We start from the raw sequence: 16,972 nt of genomic DNA on the forward strand, positions 1-16,972 counted from the left end.
CTTTTTTTTAAGTGTTTGTTTTATTCAACAATTCCATACCTCACCCAAGTACATATCACATCAGTGCACTCCTTAATTCTCTTCACCTATATAACCAATTCCCCACCTACCTCCCCTCTGGTAACCACCAGTTTGTTCTCTATAGTTAAGTTTTTTTCTTTGGGTGCCTGGGTGGCTCAGTCAAGTGTCCAACTTGATTTCAACTTAGGTCATGATCTCAGGATTGTGAGAGATGGAGCCCCATATCGGGTTCCATGGCATGGAGCCCGCTTAAGATTCTGCCCCTCCCCACCCCCTTCTCTCTTTCTCCCTCTTAAAAAAAAAAAAAAAAAGTGTGTGTGGGGTTTTTTTTTTTTAATAATTTATTTATTCATGAGAGACAGAGAGAGGCAGAGACACAGGCAGAGGGAGAAGCAGGCTCCACGCAGGGAGCCGGATGTGAGACTCAATCCCAGGTCTCCAGGATCACGCCCTGCGCCGAAGGCAGCGCTAAACCGCTGAGCCACCCAGCTGCCCCAAAAATGTTTCTTGATTTGTCTTTTTTTTTCCCTTTGCTCTTTCATTTTGTTTCTTAAATTCCACACGAGTGAAATCATATGGTATTTGTCTTCCTCTGACTGGCTTATTTTGCTTAGCCTTATACTCTCTAGATCCATCTATGATGTTGCAAATGGCAAGATTTCATTCTGAATAATATTTCATTATATATACGTTATGTTGGAACATATATATACGTAATAGCATATAACAGCAAAGTGCCAGTATGGCTCCATAGACAGATTTATATATCTATCTCACAATTTCTTTATCCATCATCAGGTGCTAAACCACTGAACCACCCAGGGATCCCCTATTTTTAAGTTTTTGAAGAAAGTCCATTCTGCTTTCCACAGTGGCCGCACCACTTTGCATTCCCACTAACAGTGCAAGAGGGTTCCCCTCTCTTCACATTCTTGCCAACACCTATTGTTTCTTGTATTGTTGATTTTAGCCATTCTGACAGGTGTGAGGTGATGGTGTTTTTGATTTGCATTTGCCTGATGATAAGTGATGATGAGTATCTTTTCACACATCTATTGGCCATCTGTATGTCTTCTTTGGAGAAATGTCTGTTCATGTCTCCTGCCCATTTTTTAATTAGATTGGTTTTGGGGTGTTGAGTTGTGTAAGTTCTTTATATATGTTGGATACTAACTCCTTATCATATATGTCATTTGCAAACATCTCCCATTCCATTGGTTACCTTTTAGTCTTGTTGATGTTTACTTTGTTATGCAGAAGCTTTTTATTTAAATGTAGTCCAATAGTTTATTTTTGCTTTTATAGCCATTGATTGCCTCAGGGGACTTATCTAGTAACAAGTTGCTCTGGCTGATGCCAGAGAAGTTACTGCCTATGTTCTCCTCTAGGATCTTCATGGCTTCAGGCCTCATTTAGGTCTTAACTCCATTTTGAATTTATTATTGTGTATGGTGTAAGAAAGTGGCCCAGTTTCATTCTTTTGCATGTTGCAGTTCAGTTTTCCCAACACCATTTGTTGAAGAGACTTTTTTCCATTGGGTATTCTTCCCTGATTTGTCAAAGATTAATTCACTATATGATTATGGGTTTATTTCTGGGTTTTCTATGAATGGTTGGTTCACTATTCACAAATCAGTCAATGTGATACATCACATCCGTTAGATAAAGGATAAGAGGGGATCCCTGGGTGGCTCAGCAGTTTAGCGCCTGCCTTTGGCCCAGGCCGCGATCCAGGAGTCCCGGGATCGAATCCCACATCAGGCTCCCGGCATGGAGCCTGCTTCTCCCTCCTCCTGTGTCTCTGCCTCTCTCTCTCTCTCTCTCTGTGTCTATCATAAATAAATATTTAAAAAAAAAGATAAAGGATAAGAAGCACATGATTATTTCAAGAGGGACAGATAAAGCATTGGACAAAGTACAACATTCATGAAAAAAACTCTGGCTTTTACTTCTAAGTGAGGCTGGAAATCTGTGGAGGGCAGAGGGCAGGGCTGGGGGCTCATCTGATATGGCTTATCTTCCAGAGTTTTATAAATAATCATTTTGGCTGCTATTAAAATGAGTGAAAACCAATGGAAAACAGTTGTTTGTTCAGAATACTATAGCTAGAATCCAGGAGAAAGATGATAGTAACATGGATCAGGGTGGCTCCAGTAGAATTCAGAGGAAGTAGTCAGATCTGGATGTACTTGGACACTAGAGCTAACACAATATGCAACTGGTTGTGAGTTGTGAGAAAAAGATGACAGTGAGCAACTTGGAAGTATGGAATTGCTATTTAGTGAGATGGGGAACATTGTGGGAGAAACAGATTTTCTGTGAAAGATCAGAAATTCAGTTTGGGATATGGTAAGTTTGAAATGCCTCTAAGTCACCCAAGTGGAGATACAATGGACAATTAAATATGTGTGTGGAGTTCAAGACAGAGGTCTGAGCTGAAGATAGAAGTTTGGGAGTCTAAAAAGTTAATATCTGTACTGTAGAAAGAACTCTTATAAATTGATATAAAAAAGATGAAATAAATGGGCCAATGATACGAACTGGCCATTTTATAGGAAAGGAAGTGTAAATGGCTAATAAACAAGAAATCATTGGTAGCCAAGGAAATACAATTTCCTAAGAAAATAAGAACATTTTTCACTCTTGAATTTGAAAAAAATGGAAAAAACAGATTTATATCTATTGGTGATAAGGGTGTGAGAGAAGCACATGCATAATGCTGATGACAGTGTAAACTCTACATCCTTCTTGGGAACTATTTTGGCAATATTGAAAGTTTCAGTGTGGTGATTCCTTAACATAGTAATCCTACTTTGGAAATCTAGTCTACAAAAAAACTCATTAATAAGAATATTTATATAAACTTACTTATTGTAGCATTGTTGTAGTACCAAGCAGTGGAAGCAACCTAAATGTCTGTAAATAAGGGAATAAGGTGGAATAAGGTGGAATATTCCTTAAGATGGAATATTACGAGGGCATCTGGCTGGCTCAGTTAGTGGAGCATGCAACTCTTGATCTCGGGGTTGTGGGTTTGAGTCCTACGTTGGGTACAGAGATTACTTAAAAGTAAAATCCTAAAAAATAATAAAAACAAAACCTTAAAAAAGATGGAATATTATGTTGCTACTAAAAGCAGTTCAGAATTTATTGATATGGGGACATCTGGGTGGCTTGGCGGTTGAACATCTGCCATCAGCTCAGGGTGTGATCCTGGGATCAAGTTCACCATCAGGCTCCTTGCATGGAGCCTGCTTCTCCCTCTTCCTGTGTCTCTGCCTCTCTCTCTCTGTGTCTCATGAGTAAATAAATAAAATCTTAAAAATAAAGAATTTATTGATATGGAAGGATGACCATAATTTAAGAGGGAAAAATACAATGTAATTGTATAATGTTACATCTTTCTAAGCTATAGGGGGAAAAATCCTCCACATAGGTGCATGTTTTTTCAGCAGAGAAATAACATTGGCTATGGATGAAATAGGGTTTAATTTGTTTTACACTTTTCCATATCATTAGACTTTTAACAGTGAGAATCCAATTCTTTTACAATTAAAAAAGTGCATCTTAAGGAAGAAAAGTGGGACATCATTTTGATAGTACTCTAATATCTCTGCAAATCCTAACTGCTGGCAGTATTCCCAGACTGGGTTCAGCAGGTCTTTGGCTACCCAGCAAGCACAGCCATTTTAAGGGTATTGTGGGGCAGTTCCATGTTTGTTCCTATATTGCTGGTAGGGTGTAGAGTCAGAACACTGTGAAACAAAAATAATGTAAAATCCCTATGTGCTTTTAATTTTTCTGCTATCCACTTTATTTTTTTCTAAAGATTTTATTTATTTATTTATGAGAGACACAGAAAGAGAGGCAGAGACAGGTAGAGAGAAGTAGGCTCCCCACAGGGAGCCTGGTGCAGGACTCAATCACAGGACCCTAGGATCATGACCTGAGCCAAAGGCAGATGCTCAACCACTGAGCCACCCAGATGCCCCCCTGCTATCCACTTTAAAAAGAAAAACAAGTAAAATTAATTTTAACAATATTTGTAACCTAGCTAAAAAACTATCAACACATAACCAATATATAAAATTATTAATATTTTACATTATTTTTCTTGTACTAAGTCTTTGAAATTCATTGTGGGGGGATCCCTGGGTGGCGCAGCGGTTTGGCGCCTGCCTTTGGCCCAGGGCGGATCCTGGAGACCCGGGATCGAATCCCACGTCGGGCTCCCGGTGCATGGAGCCTGCTTCTCCCTCTCCCTCTGCCTGTGTCTCCGCCTCTCTCTCTCGCTCTGTGTATCTCTGATGAATAAATAAAATCTCTAAAAAAAAAAAAAAAAGAAAGAAATTCATTGTGTATTGTACAATAACGGCACTTACATCGCAGTTTGGATTAGCTACATTTCAAGTGTTTGGTAGCCACATGTGGCCAGTGGCTGCCATATTGGCTACTGCAGGTTTAGCGTTCCTCCTGAAATGGCCTTCAGATCCTGAAGAGATGTCCTTTGTAAAAGCAGAACTTCAATGTTGGTGATGTATCTGATTTTTTAAAATAGCCCACCTGGGTGGCTCAGAGGTTTAGCACCTGCCTTTTGCCCAGGGTGTGATCCTGGAGACCCAGGATCGAGTCCCACGTTGGGCTCCCTGCATGGAGCCTGCTTCTCCCTCTGCCTGTGTCTCTGCCTCTCTCACTGTGTCTCTCGTGAATAAATAAATAAAATCTTAAAAAGCTGGCCTTCCTACAAGGATTTTGGGGTTTTGTTTCCTTATTTGTTTATTTATTTGGTCAGTTAGTTAGTAGGCTCCATGCCCACCCTAGGGCTTGAACTCACTACCCTGAAAGATCAAGATCTGAGCTGAGATGGAGTCAGATGCTTAACTGACTGAGCCACCCAGGTGCCCCTTGTTTTCTCTTTGAACAAGTTGTGTGTTTGCAGTAAAAATACACATAACATCAAATCTACCATTATAACTCTTTTTGAGGATAGAGTCTGTGACATAAAGTACATTCACATTGTTGTGCAACCACCACCACACTATCTCCAAAACTTTTTCATCTTTCCCAAGTGAAAATTGGTACTTATTAAACTCTAATTTCCGATTCCCTCCTCCCCTCCACACCCAGCAACCACCATTCTCCTTCCACCTGTATGAATGTGACTGCCCTAAGTTCCTCGTATAAGTGAAATCATATAATATGTGTCCTTTTGTGATTGGCTTATTTCACTTAGCATAACGTCTTCTGGGTTCATCCATGCTATAGTATGTATCAGAACTTCCTTTTTTATTTTTTTTTTAAGATTTTATTTATTTATTCATGAGAGAGAGAGAGAGAGACAGAGAGACAGAGAGGCAAAGGGAGAAGCAGGCTTCATGCCTGGAGACTGACATGGGACTCACCCGATCCCGGGTCTCCAGGATCGCCTGGCCCTGGGCGGAAGGCGGCGATGTTAAACGGCTGAGCCACCCGGGCTGCCCTAGAACTACCTTTTTAATGCTGAATACTGTTTCATTGTATGTATATACTACATTTTGTTTCTCCATTCACCCGGCAGTGGACATTTGGGTTTCTTCCAACTTTTGGGTACTGTGAATAATGCTGCTATAAAAACAGGTATACAAATAACTATTTGAGTCCCTGCTTTCACTTCTTTTGGGTGTATATTCAAAAGGGAAATTGCTGGGTTTTATGGGGGTTTTTTGTTTTGTTTTGTTTTGGTTTGTTTTTTTTTTGTTTTAATTAAAGTATACTTTACATATACTGACAACCTCTTTTGTGTTGAGTTTTGACAACACATAAAGTCACAGAAACACTACCACAATTGAGATAAAGACAGTTACATCATCTCGAAGTTTTCTTATGCTGTTCCTTTGCAGTCAACCTCCCCTCAAATCTCAGGTCCTGGGAGACAATGATCTGTTCATCTTTCATTATAGTTTTGTCTTTTCCAAATTGTTACACAAATGGAGTCATAGGGTATACAGCTTTTTGAGTCTAGCTTCTTTCACTTAGCCTAATGCATCTGATATTCATAAATGTCCTTGCCTGTATCAGTAGTTAGTTCCTTTTTATCAATGATCAACATTGTCTGGATGTACCACAGTTTGTTTTTCTATTCCCAAGTTGAAGGACATCTGGACTGCTTCCAATTTTTTGAAATTATGACTAAAGCTGGCATACAAGTATTTGTACAAACAAGAGCTTTAATTTCTCTTGGTAAAGACCTATGAAGCACAAGGTCATTCTGAGCATTAAATGGGGTATGATAAAATATGAGCATATAGTAAGCTCAATAAATGGAGCAATTAGAAGAGTTTGTTATATAATTCTATGATACGTCAAATAAAAAGAACTCATAGTATCCCAACTAGAATTTTATTAAGCACCTACCATCTGCCAGGTGTTCTTCTAGTTTCTGGAACAACATTCAATTAGAGTCATAATGTCCTGTGTGTTTAAAGGCAAAAATAAAAATTGCCTCCCTCTGTTTTTGCCATGCTTCAAGCCCACAATTAGATCTGTTTCTCTGGGGTGCCTGGGTGGCTCAGTCAGTTAAGCACCTGCGGCTTGGATCATGATCCCAGGGTCCTGGGACCCTGCCCCATATTGAGCTCCCTGCTTAGCAGAGAGCCTGCCTCTCCCTCTACCCTCTGCTGCTCCTCCTGCTTGTGCTCTCTCTTGCTGTCTGTCAAATAAAAAAAAATTAAATCTTCTTTAAAAAGTTGAAAAAAAAAATAGACCTGTTTCTCTGCTAACAATGCTAGACTTGCCCTGCTGTGTCATCTCTCCCCACATGGTAATACCAGTGATATACCTAGCCCATCACTGCTGCCCCAAATGGCCTTAACTGTAATAAAAAGGAGAACCAAAAGGAAAGATATTTCTAATAAAATAATATATATAATATGAAATATTTATAACAAAATGTCTTCTGGTCAGCTGCAAATGTAGACTGATACAGAGCTATTGCATCAGCAACTCCAATAGTACTAGTGCCACCATCACTGGCAATATCATTCTCCAAAATGGTGAACAACTCTTAGTAATATTCTAAACCAAACAAAGAACAGGATAAATCAGTGTATAGTAAGACTGTACCTAAAATACTTTGTTTATAAATCCAATAATAAATATGCTAAATAAATTAGGTTCTAATTATAAACATGTTTTTCACCTACAAGGATATCTGGTAAGACATTTGAAAGTTGTGCAGGTTATGGGACAGTTAATTCTTCATTATGCCAGACTATCCTGCACATTGCAGGTTGGCAAGGGTACCTAGCCTTCCCCCATTAAATGCCAGAACACCCTCTGTCCCCATCTACCCCCACACTCACTCAGTATCATCACAACCAGAATAATTTCCCTCAAGCTCTCAAAGTCTCAAACAAGCTAAGTTTGGGTAAAAATTCATTTCTGTAATAAAGCAATCTGATAGCAAAAGCCCTATCTCTTTACAGTGAATGGAAGGACATGTTAGAAATTCTGTAATGGAGAGAAAAGAGCCCAAATTTACTCATGACTTTTGCCTCTGTTAATTATCTTAACAACCCAAAAGTTCTTTGGTTTAATAGGTCATTCTAATAGGTCAAAGGTATTAGGTCCTAATTCCTGGCTTCTGGAAATGTTACCTTATTTGGAAAAGTGGTCTTTGCAGATTAAGTTAAGGATCTTGAGATGGATAGATTATCCTGGATTATTCAAGTAGGCCTTAAATACAAGCACATGTATGCTTATAAGAGGGAAGCAGAGGGAGATTTGGCACAGATAAATAGAGAAAGTATTGGGAAGACAGAGCAGAGAGAGATCTGAAGATTTGGGCCTTGAAAATTGGAGTGGTGTGGCCACAGCCAAGGAATGCCAGCCATCACCATAAATTGGAAGAGGTAAGGAATGAGTATTTTCCAAGAGCCTCTGGAGAGACTGTGGCCCCAGTGACACCTTAATTTCTGCTCAGTGATAGTAATTTTGAACTTCTGACCTCAAGAACTATAAGAGGATGAAGTTCTGTTGTCTTAAGCCACCCAGTTTGTGGTAATTTGTTACAGCAGCCACAGAAATCTAATCATCATAAATTATATTTTCTTAACAACACAGAAGGCAATTTCACAGCATGGATTTACATGGTGTTCCATAGATGTTCTTCCCTAATAAAGGACAAGAGCTTTTTCCCTTTCACCTCCTTCTTCCTGCTATCCACCCTGACCTTGTTATGTGTTAGCATGTGAGGAAAGGAGGCTTACCCATGCAACCAAAAGAGTCTACTTGTCTTACGAGATAATTAGAACAGCTTTATTGCTCTGGCCGCTACTAGTCAGAACTCTCATCACTTGCAGAATTCATCCTAATATAGACAACAGACAACAGCAAGATTGCAAATAAGAAACAGCAATACGTCATGTTGCCTAAAAATATGGAAGTAAATCCCAAAAGAACTGGCCAAGGGAGTTGAATGCAGTTGCCTCGAGGAACTGGATTTCAGAAGAGATGAGACAGGGGGTGATGTTTTCATCAAACCTAGTAGTACTATTTGACTTTTTACATTGTATACATATATTACTTAGATAAAAATAAAACTAAAAGTTAGGGGTGCCTGGGTGGTGCAGTCAGTTAAACATCTGACTCTTGATTTCAGCTCAGGTCATGATCTCAGGGTTTTGAGATCATGCCCCATGTTGGCTCTGCACTGGGCATGGAACCTGCTTAAGAGTCTCTCTCTCTCTCTCTCTTTCTCTTCTCTTCCCTCTGTCCCTCCCCCACTCTCTCTCCCTCTGTAAAAAATAACATTAAAAATAAAATAAAATTTAAAGTACCTTTTGTGAAGGGGTGCCTGGGTGGCACAGTCAGCTAAGTTGCTGACTTTGGCTCAGGTCATGATCTCAGGGTCCTGGGTTGGAGTCTGGAGTCCCTCCCAGATCAGCAGGGAGTCTGCTTCTCCCTCTGCCTCTGCCCCTCCCCAACCCCAACACACTTTTACACACACACACACACTCTCTCTCTCTCCCTCTTTTAAATAAATAAATAAAATCTTTTTTAAAAAGTACTAAGTTTGTTATCAAATAGGATAAAGTTGGAGAGCATTTACATTCTGCTGACCTATTTTGTGCTAAAAAGCACAGAATAAAGTGATGAGAAAGATGTGGGAAAGTTCTTACTTAAATTCTACTTCCTTATGTAGCTAAGCAGCAGCAGAAAGCTTCCTGAGATAGTTGCAGGTTCTTAAGTCCTGAATGAATGAATGAATGAATGAATGAATGAATGAATGAATGAACAAGTGAGTGAATAACAAAATAATAATAGTTAACACTGAACAGTTACTAAATTTGCCAGGTACTGTTCTTTGCTCAGGCAATCTTACTTGATTATCATAGTAGGCCCATGAGATTGGCCCATTATAATCCCCATTTCACAGAGAAGACAAAGTCACATAGCTAGAAAGCAGTAGACCTGGGATCTGGACCCAAAGCCCAGCTCATTGCTATTACATTTTCCTGGGTATATGCATGAGTAAGAATGATTATTAAGCATGGCCATATATAGAACATAAATGCAGTGTTGATAACACTAGCAAAGAATTTATTCATTATGTAAAGACGCTTCTTTGTGATAAATACATTTTCAGAGCCAGAAAAAAATCTGTCTTTAGAATGTCTCTAGGATTATGGCCAAAAAAAAAAGGAAAAGAAAGAAAAATAAAAGCCAACTTGTAATAGATTACTTGGGTTTAATTTTTTTTTTTAAGATTTTATTTATTCATGAGAGAATGAGGCAGAGACACAGGCAGAGAGAGAAGCAGGCTCCATGCAGGGAGCCCAATATAGGACTTGATCCCGGGACTCCAGGATCACGCCCTGGGCCGAAAGGAGGTGCTCAAACTGCTGAACCACCCAGGCGTCCCTGCTTGGGTTTAATTTTTTATGAAATTGAGAAAAAAACTACAAGTGTGGGGATGGGGAGGCAGTTTATGTAATTTTTATTGCTTAAATCAGGTAATAAAATTAAGAGATCATGGGAAGCCCAGGTGGCTCAGCGGTTTAGCACCGCCTTCAGCCTAGGGTGTGATCCTGGCTCTCTCTCTGTGTGTGTGTGTCTCTCATGAATAAATAAATAAAATCTTAAAAAAATAAAAATAAAATTAAGAGATCATGAAAACATACCTTCCAGGCTCAATCTAAAATTAGGGACCATAGTTTGTAAAGCCAATGCCATCTGTAGGGATTGGCCTTGGAGTTCCCTGTTACCACAGCAATACTTACAAAGAAGAATAGACAGCAGGTACATGTATTGCACAAGGAGAATTGTCCTTGACACCTGCGGCTCCAGAGGTGAGCAGCCCTTGTCCTGGGGACTGTAACCCCAACTTCTTTTCAGCCAAAAAAGTGTCCCTTTAGTGGGTAATCTATCTCAATACTGGGAAAATACAGAATTAGAAACAACCATGCTGAAATAAATGAAACCCATAGTGGTAATATTTTTAAGCTCACAAGTAGATTTTTGTCATATTTGGGGAAATCTGAATATATTTGGCATTTAAAGTATGTGTAATGTTAAAGAAATGTTGACATATTGGAGAATCTGACAGATCAGTTTCAGTTTTCTCATTTAGAAGGTGTAATTAAGAAACTGATTTTATGGGCCAATCACAGCAGTATAAATATTGTATGATTCCATTTACATGAGGTCCCTAGAATAGTCAAATTCATAGAGAAAGACTCTAGAATGGTAGTTGCCAGGTGCTGGGGGAGGGGGAGGGGGAAGTTGGTGTTTAACATGGACAGAGTTTCATTTATTTGAGGGACTTAGAACCAGCAAGAGCAGGGGGAGGGGCAAAGGGAGGGGGAGAGAAGAGAATCTTATACAGGCTCCATGCCCCACAAGAGGAGCAAGTGTATATTTTTGTGGCTAAGCAAGGCACTAGGGGCTTGATCCCAGGACACTAGGATCATGACCTGAACTGAAGGCAGATGCTTAACTAACTGAGCCACCCAGGCATCCTTAACAGGAACAGAGTTCAGATTAGGAAGATAAGATGGAGATGAATGATGGTGTTGGTTGCACAACAATATGACTGTAGGTTAGTCACAAAAATATACATTTAAAAATGGTTAAAATAGGGGTACCTGGGAGGCTCAATGGCTTAAGTGTCCCACTCTTGATTTTGGCTCAGGTCATGATCTCAGGGTCGTGAGATCAAGCCCTCCCTCTCCCTCTCCCCCACCACCACTTGCTGGGGGGCGCACGCTCTCACTTTAAAGAAAAAAAGATTAAAATAGTAAATTTTAGGGCAGCCCCGGTGGCGCAGCGGTTTACCGCCACCTGCAGCCCAGGGCGTGATCTGGAGACCCTGGATGGAGTCCCACCTCAGGCTCTCTGCATGGAGCCTGCTTCTCCCGCTGCCTGTGTCTCTGCCTCTCTCTCTCTCTCTGCATCTCTATGAATAAATAAATAAAATCTTTTAAAAAATAGTAAATTTTATATTTTGTCATAATAAAAAATAATTTTTAAAATTTTATTGGTTTTTATTTATTTCAGAGAGTGTGAAAATGTGGGTGGAGGGGCAGAAGGGAAAGGAGAGAGAGAATCTAAAGCAGACTCTGCACTAAATGTGGAAACCAATGAGGGGCTCGATCTCAAGATCCTGAGATCACGACTGGAGCCAAAACCATGAGTTGCACGCCTAATCAACTGCACTACCCAGGCGCCCACCACCACCACCAGTAAAATTACTTTAGATGCTAAAACCAGTAGGCAGGGCAGCCACAGTGGCCCAGTGGTTTAGTGCCGCCTTCAGCCCAGGGGGTGATCCTGGGGACCCGGGATCGAGTCCCATGCCGGCTCCCTGCATGGAGTCTGCTTCTCCCTCTGCCTCTGTCTCTACCTCTGTGTGTGTGTGTGTGTGTGTGTGTGTGTGTGTGTGTCTGTCACGAATAAATAAATAAAATCTTTAAAAAAAAATAAAACCAGTAGGCAAATGTTTGATGAGAAACAGAATATTTACTTGGTCTCCAGGTAGCAGGTATCCACAAGATATTTACTAGCTGCAAAGGGGAAAATGTTATGATTACAGTGGAAAAACTCAGAAGACCCCACCCTAACCAAATGATTACATTAAACCCCAGCAGTAATAAGATATATCAACACAATGTACTGAGAAAGGCACAACTTCACTTCTGTGGTATTCAAGCCAAAAAGACATAACCTCAACCTAACCACAAGAATACGTAGACAAACCCAATTCAGGACAACCTACAAAATACTGACCAGGACTCGTTAAAGTATCAAGCCAAGAAAGCGAAGACAAAGTCTGAGAAACTGCTGCAGATAGGAGACCAGGGAGATGGGACAGCTAAAAGCAATGTACCATCCAGGATTAGATCTAAAACCAGAAAGTGATCATTAGTAATAAAGCTGGCAAAACTTGAGAAAGGTGTGCAGTTTAGTTACTAGTCTTATGTCAATGTTAATTAACTGGGCTTGATAACTGCACTATACTTACATAAACTAACATTAGAAAAAGCTTAAAAAAAAAAAAGAAAAAGCTTGGTGGGGCATGTGGGTGGCTCAGTAGTTGAGCATCTGCCTTTGGCTCAGGTTGTGATCCCAGGATCCTGGGATCCAGCCCCACATCAGGCTCCCAGTGGGGAGCCTGCTTCTCCCTCTGCCTATGTCTCTGCCTATGTGTGTCTTTCATAATAAATAAAACCTTGAAAGAAAGAAAGAAAGAAAGAAAGAAAGAAAGAAAGAAAGAAAGAAAGAAAGAAAGAAAGAGAAAGAAAGAAAGAAAGAAAGAAAGAAAGAAAGAAGAAAGAAAGAAGAAAGAAAGAAAGAAAAAAGAAAAGAAAAGAAAGAAAAGAAAAGAAAAGAAAAGAAAAGAAAGAAAGAAGGAAGGAAGGAAGGAAGGAAGGAAGGAAGGAAGGGAGAAAGAAAGAGGAAAGAAAGAAAGAAAGAAGAAAGAAAGAAAGAAAAGAAGAAAGAAAGAAAGAAAGAAAGAAAGAAAGAAAGAAAGAAAGAAAGAAAGAAAGAAAGAAGAAGAAAGAAAGAAAAAGCTTGGTGACGAGATGGTGAGCTCTCTATCTTATGTAAATGATATTTATTTATTTATTTATTTATTTATTTATTTATTTATTTATTTATTTATGAGAAACAGAGAGAGAGAGAGAGAGAGGCAGAGACACAGGCAGAGGGAGAAGTAGGCTCCATGCAGGGAGCCCAACGTGGGACTCAATCCCAGGTCTCCAGGATCACGCCCTGGGCTGAAGGCGGCGTTAAACTGCTGAGCCACCAGGCTGCCCTGTAAATTATTTTTAAATATGGAGATATAACTCATATACCATAAAATTCACCTTTTTAATGTACAATTCAGTGGGTTTTAGTATATTCATATGTTGGGCAACCATCACCACCATCTAATTCTGGAACATTTTAATCACCCCAAAAAAGCAACCCTGTACTCATTAGCTCCCCATTCCTTCCTTCCCCTAGACCCTGGTGACCACAAATCTTTCTGACTCCAGATTTGCCTCTTCAAGACATTTCAAACAGAACCATACAAATAGATGGCTTCTTTCACTTAGAAGAATGTTTAAGGTTCATCCACATTGCAATTTTTTTGTTAATTTCAAAAGAAAAAGTTTCTTTCTTTCTTTCTTTCTTTCTTTCTTTCTTTCTTTCTTTCTTTCTTTCTTTCTTTCTTTTTTTTTTGGATGGTGGATATCCATTTTAATTAGGTTATTGCTTAAGGATCATAATTGGCCTGGAATCTTTTGGAAAATTTGTAGACTACTTTATATAACGTCATGAGCAACAGAGAGAGAGAGAGAGAGGCAGAGACACAGGCAGAGGGAGAAGCAGGCTCCATGCAGGGAGCCCACCGTGGGACTCGATCCGGAGTCTCCAGGATCAGGTCCTGGGCTGAAGGCAGCACTAAACCGCTGAGCCACCCAGGGTGCCCAAGAAAAAGTTTCTAAAAACTGATTTTTGGGTTGCGATTTTTAGCTAAAATATATACTTTTTAAAATTCTGTAAGCAACAGAATAGCTTCACTGTATTTATGAATTTAAGATAGAAGTATGTTGTGAAGCTTTACCTTCAGTCCAGGCATCTGTGATATTTAAGAAAATTAGATACACAGGGATGCCTGGGTGGTTCAGTGGTTGAGCACCTGCCTTTGGCCCAGGGCATGATCCTGGAGTCCTGGGATTGAGTCCCACATCAGGCTCCCTGCATGGAGCCTGCTTCTCTCTGACTATGTCTCTGTCTCTCTGTCTCTCTCTGTGTGTCTTTTATGAATAAATAAAATCTTAAAAAAAAAAAAAAGAAAGAAAATTAGATATACAAATACAATTTTAAAACTTTGAGGGAACTTAAGTTGCAAATGGACGTGATTATATAAGGGAGTCTGATGTATCCAACCTCAGTTTTATCAAAAAAAAAAAAAGGGTAAAAATAATAGTTCTTACTTTACTAGATTTGTAAACAGAATAATAAGTTTTATCATTTGAATTTAAAGGAAATTCAACTAAGATTTAAATGAGTTACTTTAGGGACCCCTGGGTGGGTCAGTGGTTAAGCGTCTGCCTTTGGCTCAGGTTGTGATCCCAGGGTCCTGGGATCAAGTCCCGCATCAGGCTCCCCACAGGGAGCCTGCTTCTCCCTCTGCCTATGTCTCCACCTTTCTTTCTGTGTCTCTCACGAATAAATTAAAATCTTTAAAATACAAAATAAATAAATAACAACAAATAAATAAATTTTAGGAAAGGTTTTTGGGGCCGGGAGGATGGTCGTGGACTCTGCTCCTACACGAGGATAGGGAATGGCAGGCAGACACGATGCTCTGAGAGGGCACCAGGCCCTGAGCTAACCATTTTTTAAAAGATGAGACCAGTTGTTCTCAAACTTTAGTGTGCTTCAGAATCACCTAGAAGGCTTTTAAAACAGATTTCCAGGCTTTACCCACAAAGTTTCTGATTCGATGAGTCTGGAGCAAAGCCCAAGGAGTTGCCTTGCAAAACTTTCCAAGTGATGCTCATGCTGCTGGTCCAGGGACAGGGGTCCCCACCTGAGAGCCACTGAAGAAGATAGAGTACAGGAACAGGGAAAAGGATTTTCAGGAGTCAGAGTTGCACCTGCCTTTGGAAACAGTCCCATCTCTTCCAAGGACCTCCACCAGCAGCCAGGAGTCCTTAAGAGGCTCTGCCACTACTCTGAAAAGGATACTCCAGTTGGGCCCCTCCTTCAGGACTCAGCCAGGGAGGTCTCCTACTTGGGAAAACAGAAGTTTCCTCAAATGTTCATAGCTCTACAAACCCACAGTATGGAATCCCAGGCTGCATTGCAGAATGGAATGCCAGGAGGGGGAAACCCAGAGAGGAGAGGGAAAGGAGAGACAAGTCCCTGAGACATGGGTATGAGGCTGGGTGCTGGGCACCAATGGAAAAGCATCTGCAGCAGAGGAAAAATAACAAATGGGGGCGGACAGAATGAGAAACAAAACAAAGTGTCTGGGTTCCCTGAAGTGCAATGTAAAACCAGGAGTTACACACCATTTTTGGGCAGTTTGTGGATGAGTAATTTTTATTTTAATAGCTATGTATGTATGTTCTTTTTCTAGCAAATTTCTATTTATGACAAATGAATCTTACTTTCTATATTTTACAATGAGAACCAATAGGGTGGTTAAGAGTATACACCAGAGCCAGACCACATGGGTCTGAACTTAGACGCTGCCACATTACTGGCTGTGTGACCTTGGGGAAGTTATATAACCACTTTGTGCTTCAGCTTCCTCATCTGTAACATGGGATAATAACAGAAGCTACCGTGTAGTATTATTTTTTTAAGATTTTATTTATTCATTCATGAGAGACACAGAAAGAGAGGCAGAGACACAGGCAGAGGGAGGAGAGGCAGGCTCCATGCAAGGAGCCCGATGCAGGACTCAATTCTGGGAATCCAGGATCAGGCCCTGAGCCAAAGGCAGGGGCTCACCACTGAGCCATCCAGCCATCCCTGGTGTAGTATTATTTTAAGGATTTTTTTTTTAAGATTTTATTTATTTATTCATGAGAGACATACAGAGAGAAAGGCAGACACAGGCAGAGGGAGAAGCAGGCTCCATTCAGGGAACCCGACGTGGGACTTGATCCCGGGTCTCCAGGATCAGGCAGGCCCTTGGCTAAAGGCGGCACTAAACCGCTGAGCCACCCAGGCTGCCCCTATCTTGAGGATTACATAAATCACTGCACAGTGTTCAGAAAAGAGCCCCACACTCTAATAATCATTATATGGGTTAGCTAATATCATAAAAATTTCATTTTTAATTAGTTTTAAAAGTGAATAAATTTTAAGTATTTGGTAAATGACAGCACAAATGGGTTTGTGGACATGGCAGAGATTGAAAGATAACACAAAAATGACTAAACTTGGCAAAGCTTTTCAAACTATGCTCCCAGGAGCCCAGGACTTTTGGGAAGTCCTTAATCAGGGCTAGACATCTCTGGCTGCAGTTCCACATTTGGTTCACAGCTGGGCCTTCAAGATGTTTGAACAGTGTTCTGTGGTTTAAAACCAAAGTTTAAAAACTACACAGTTAAAGGGCACCTGGCTGGCTCAATCGGTGGAGCATGGGACTCTTGATCTTGGGGCTGTAAGTTCAAGCCCAACATTGTGTGGAGAAATAACTTAAAAACAAAATCTTAAAAAACAAAAATTACACAGTCAAGAGTTTAAAAGAGAGAAAAGCTAATGGGAATGTGGAAACAGAGTGGTGGGGTTTGATAAGAGGTTTGGCCATAAAAGGGTTAAACCCAGCTATCATTTCAGACTCAGGTGACAGAAGGTCAGGGGCTGGCTCTGGACAGAGTCCAAGAGGAGTTCCTGTACTGATCTGGGGGAGACAGCCCAGGCCCTATGCTTAAAAGGGGTTTGGTTCCCAGGAATCAAGGGAGCT

The 16,972-nt window shown here is 40.4% G+C and overlaps 1 long non-coding RNA gene across 1 annotated transcript; it reads right to left on the minus strand.

Moving 5' to 3' along the window:
* Window positions 1-11,998: 11,998 nt before the first annotated feature.
* On the minus strand, window positions 11,999-12,655 carry LOC121471870. The gene is made up of 2 exons (XR_005982725.1): window positions 12,286-12,655; window positions 11,999-12,062 (listed from the first exon to the last, which is right to left on the minus strand). It is a non-coding gene; the product is annotated as an uncharacterized LOC121471870 (long non-coding RNA).
* Window positions 12,656-16,972: the final 4,317 nt, after the last annotated feature.

The sequence above is a fragment of the Vulpes lagopus genome, chromosome 11 (genome assembly GCF_018345385.1).
Source record: "Vulpes lagopus strain Blue_001 chromosome 11, ASM1834538v1, whole genome shotgun sequence".
In the NCBI taxonomy this organism is placed as follows: domain Eukaryota; kingdom Metazoa; phylum Chordata; class Mammalia; order Carnivora; family Canidae; genus Vulpes; species Vulpes lagopus.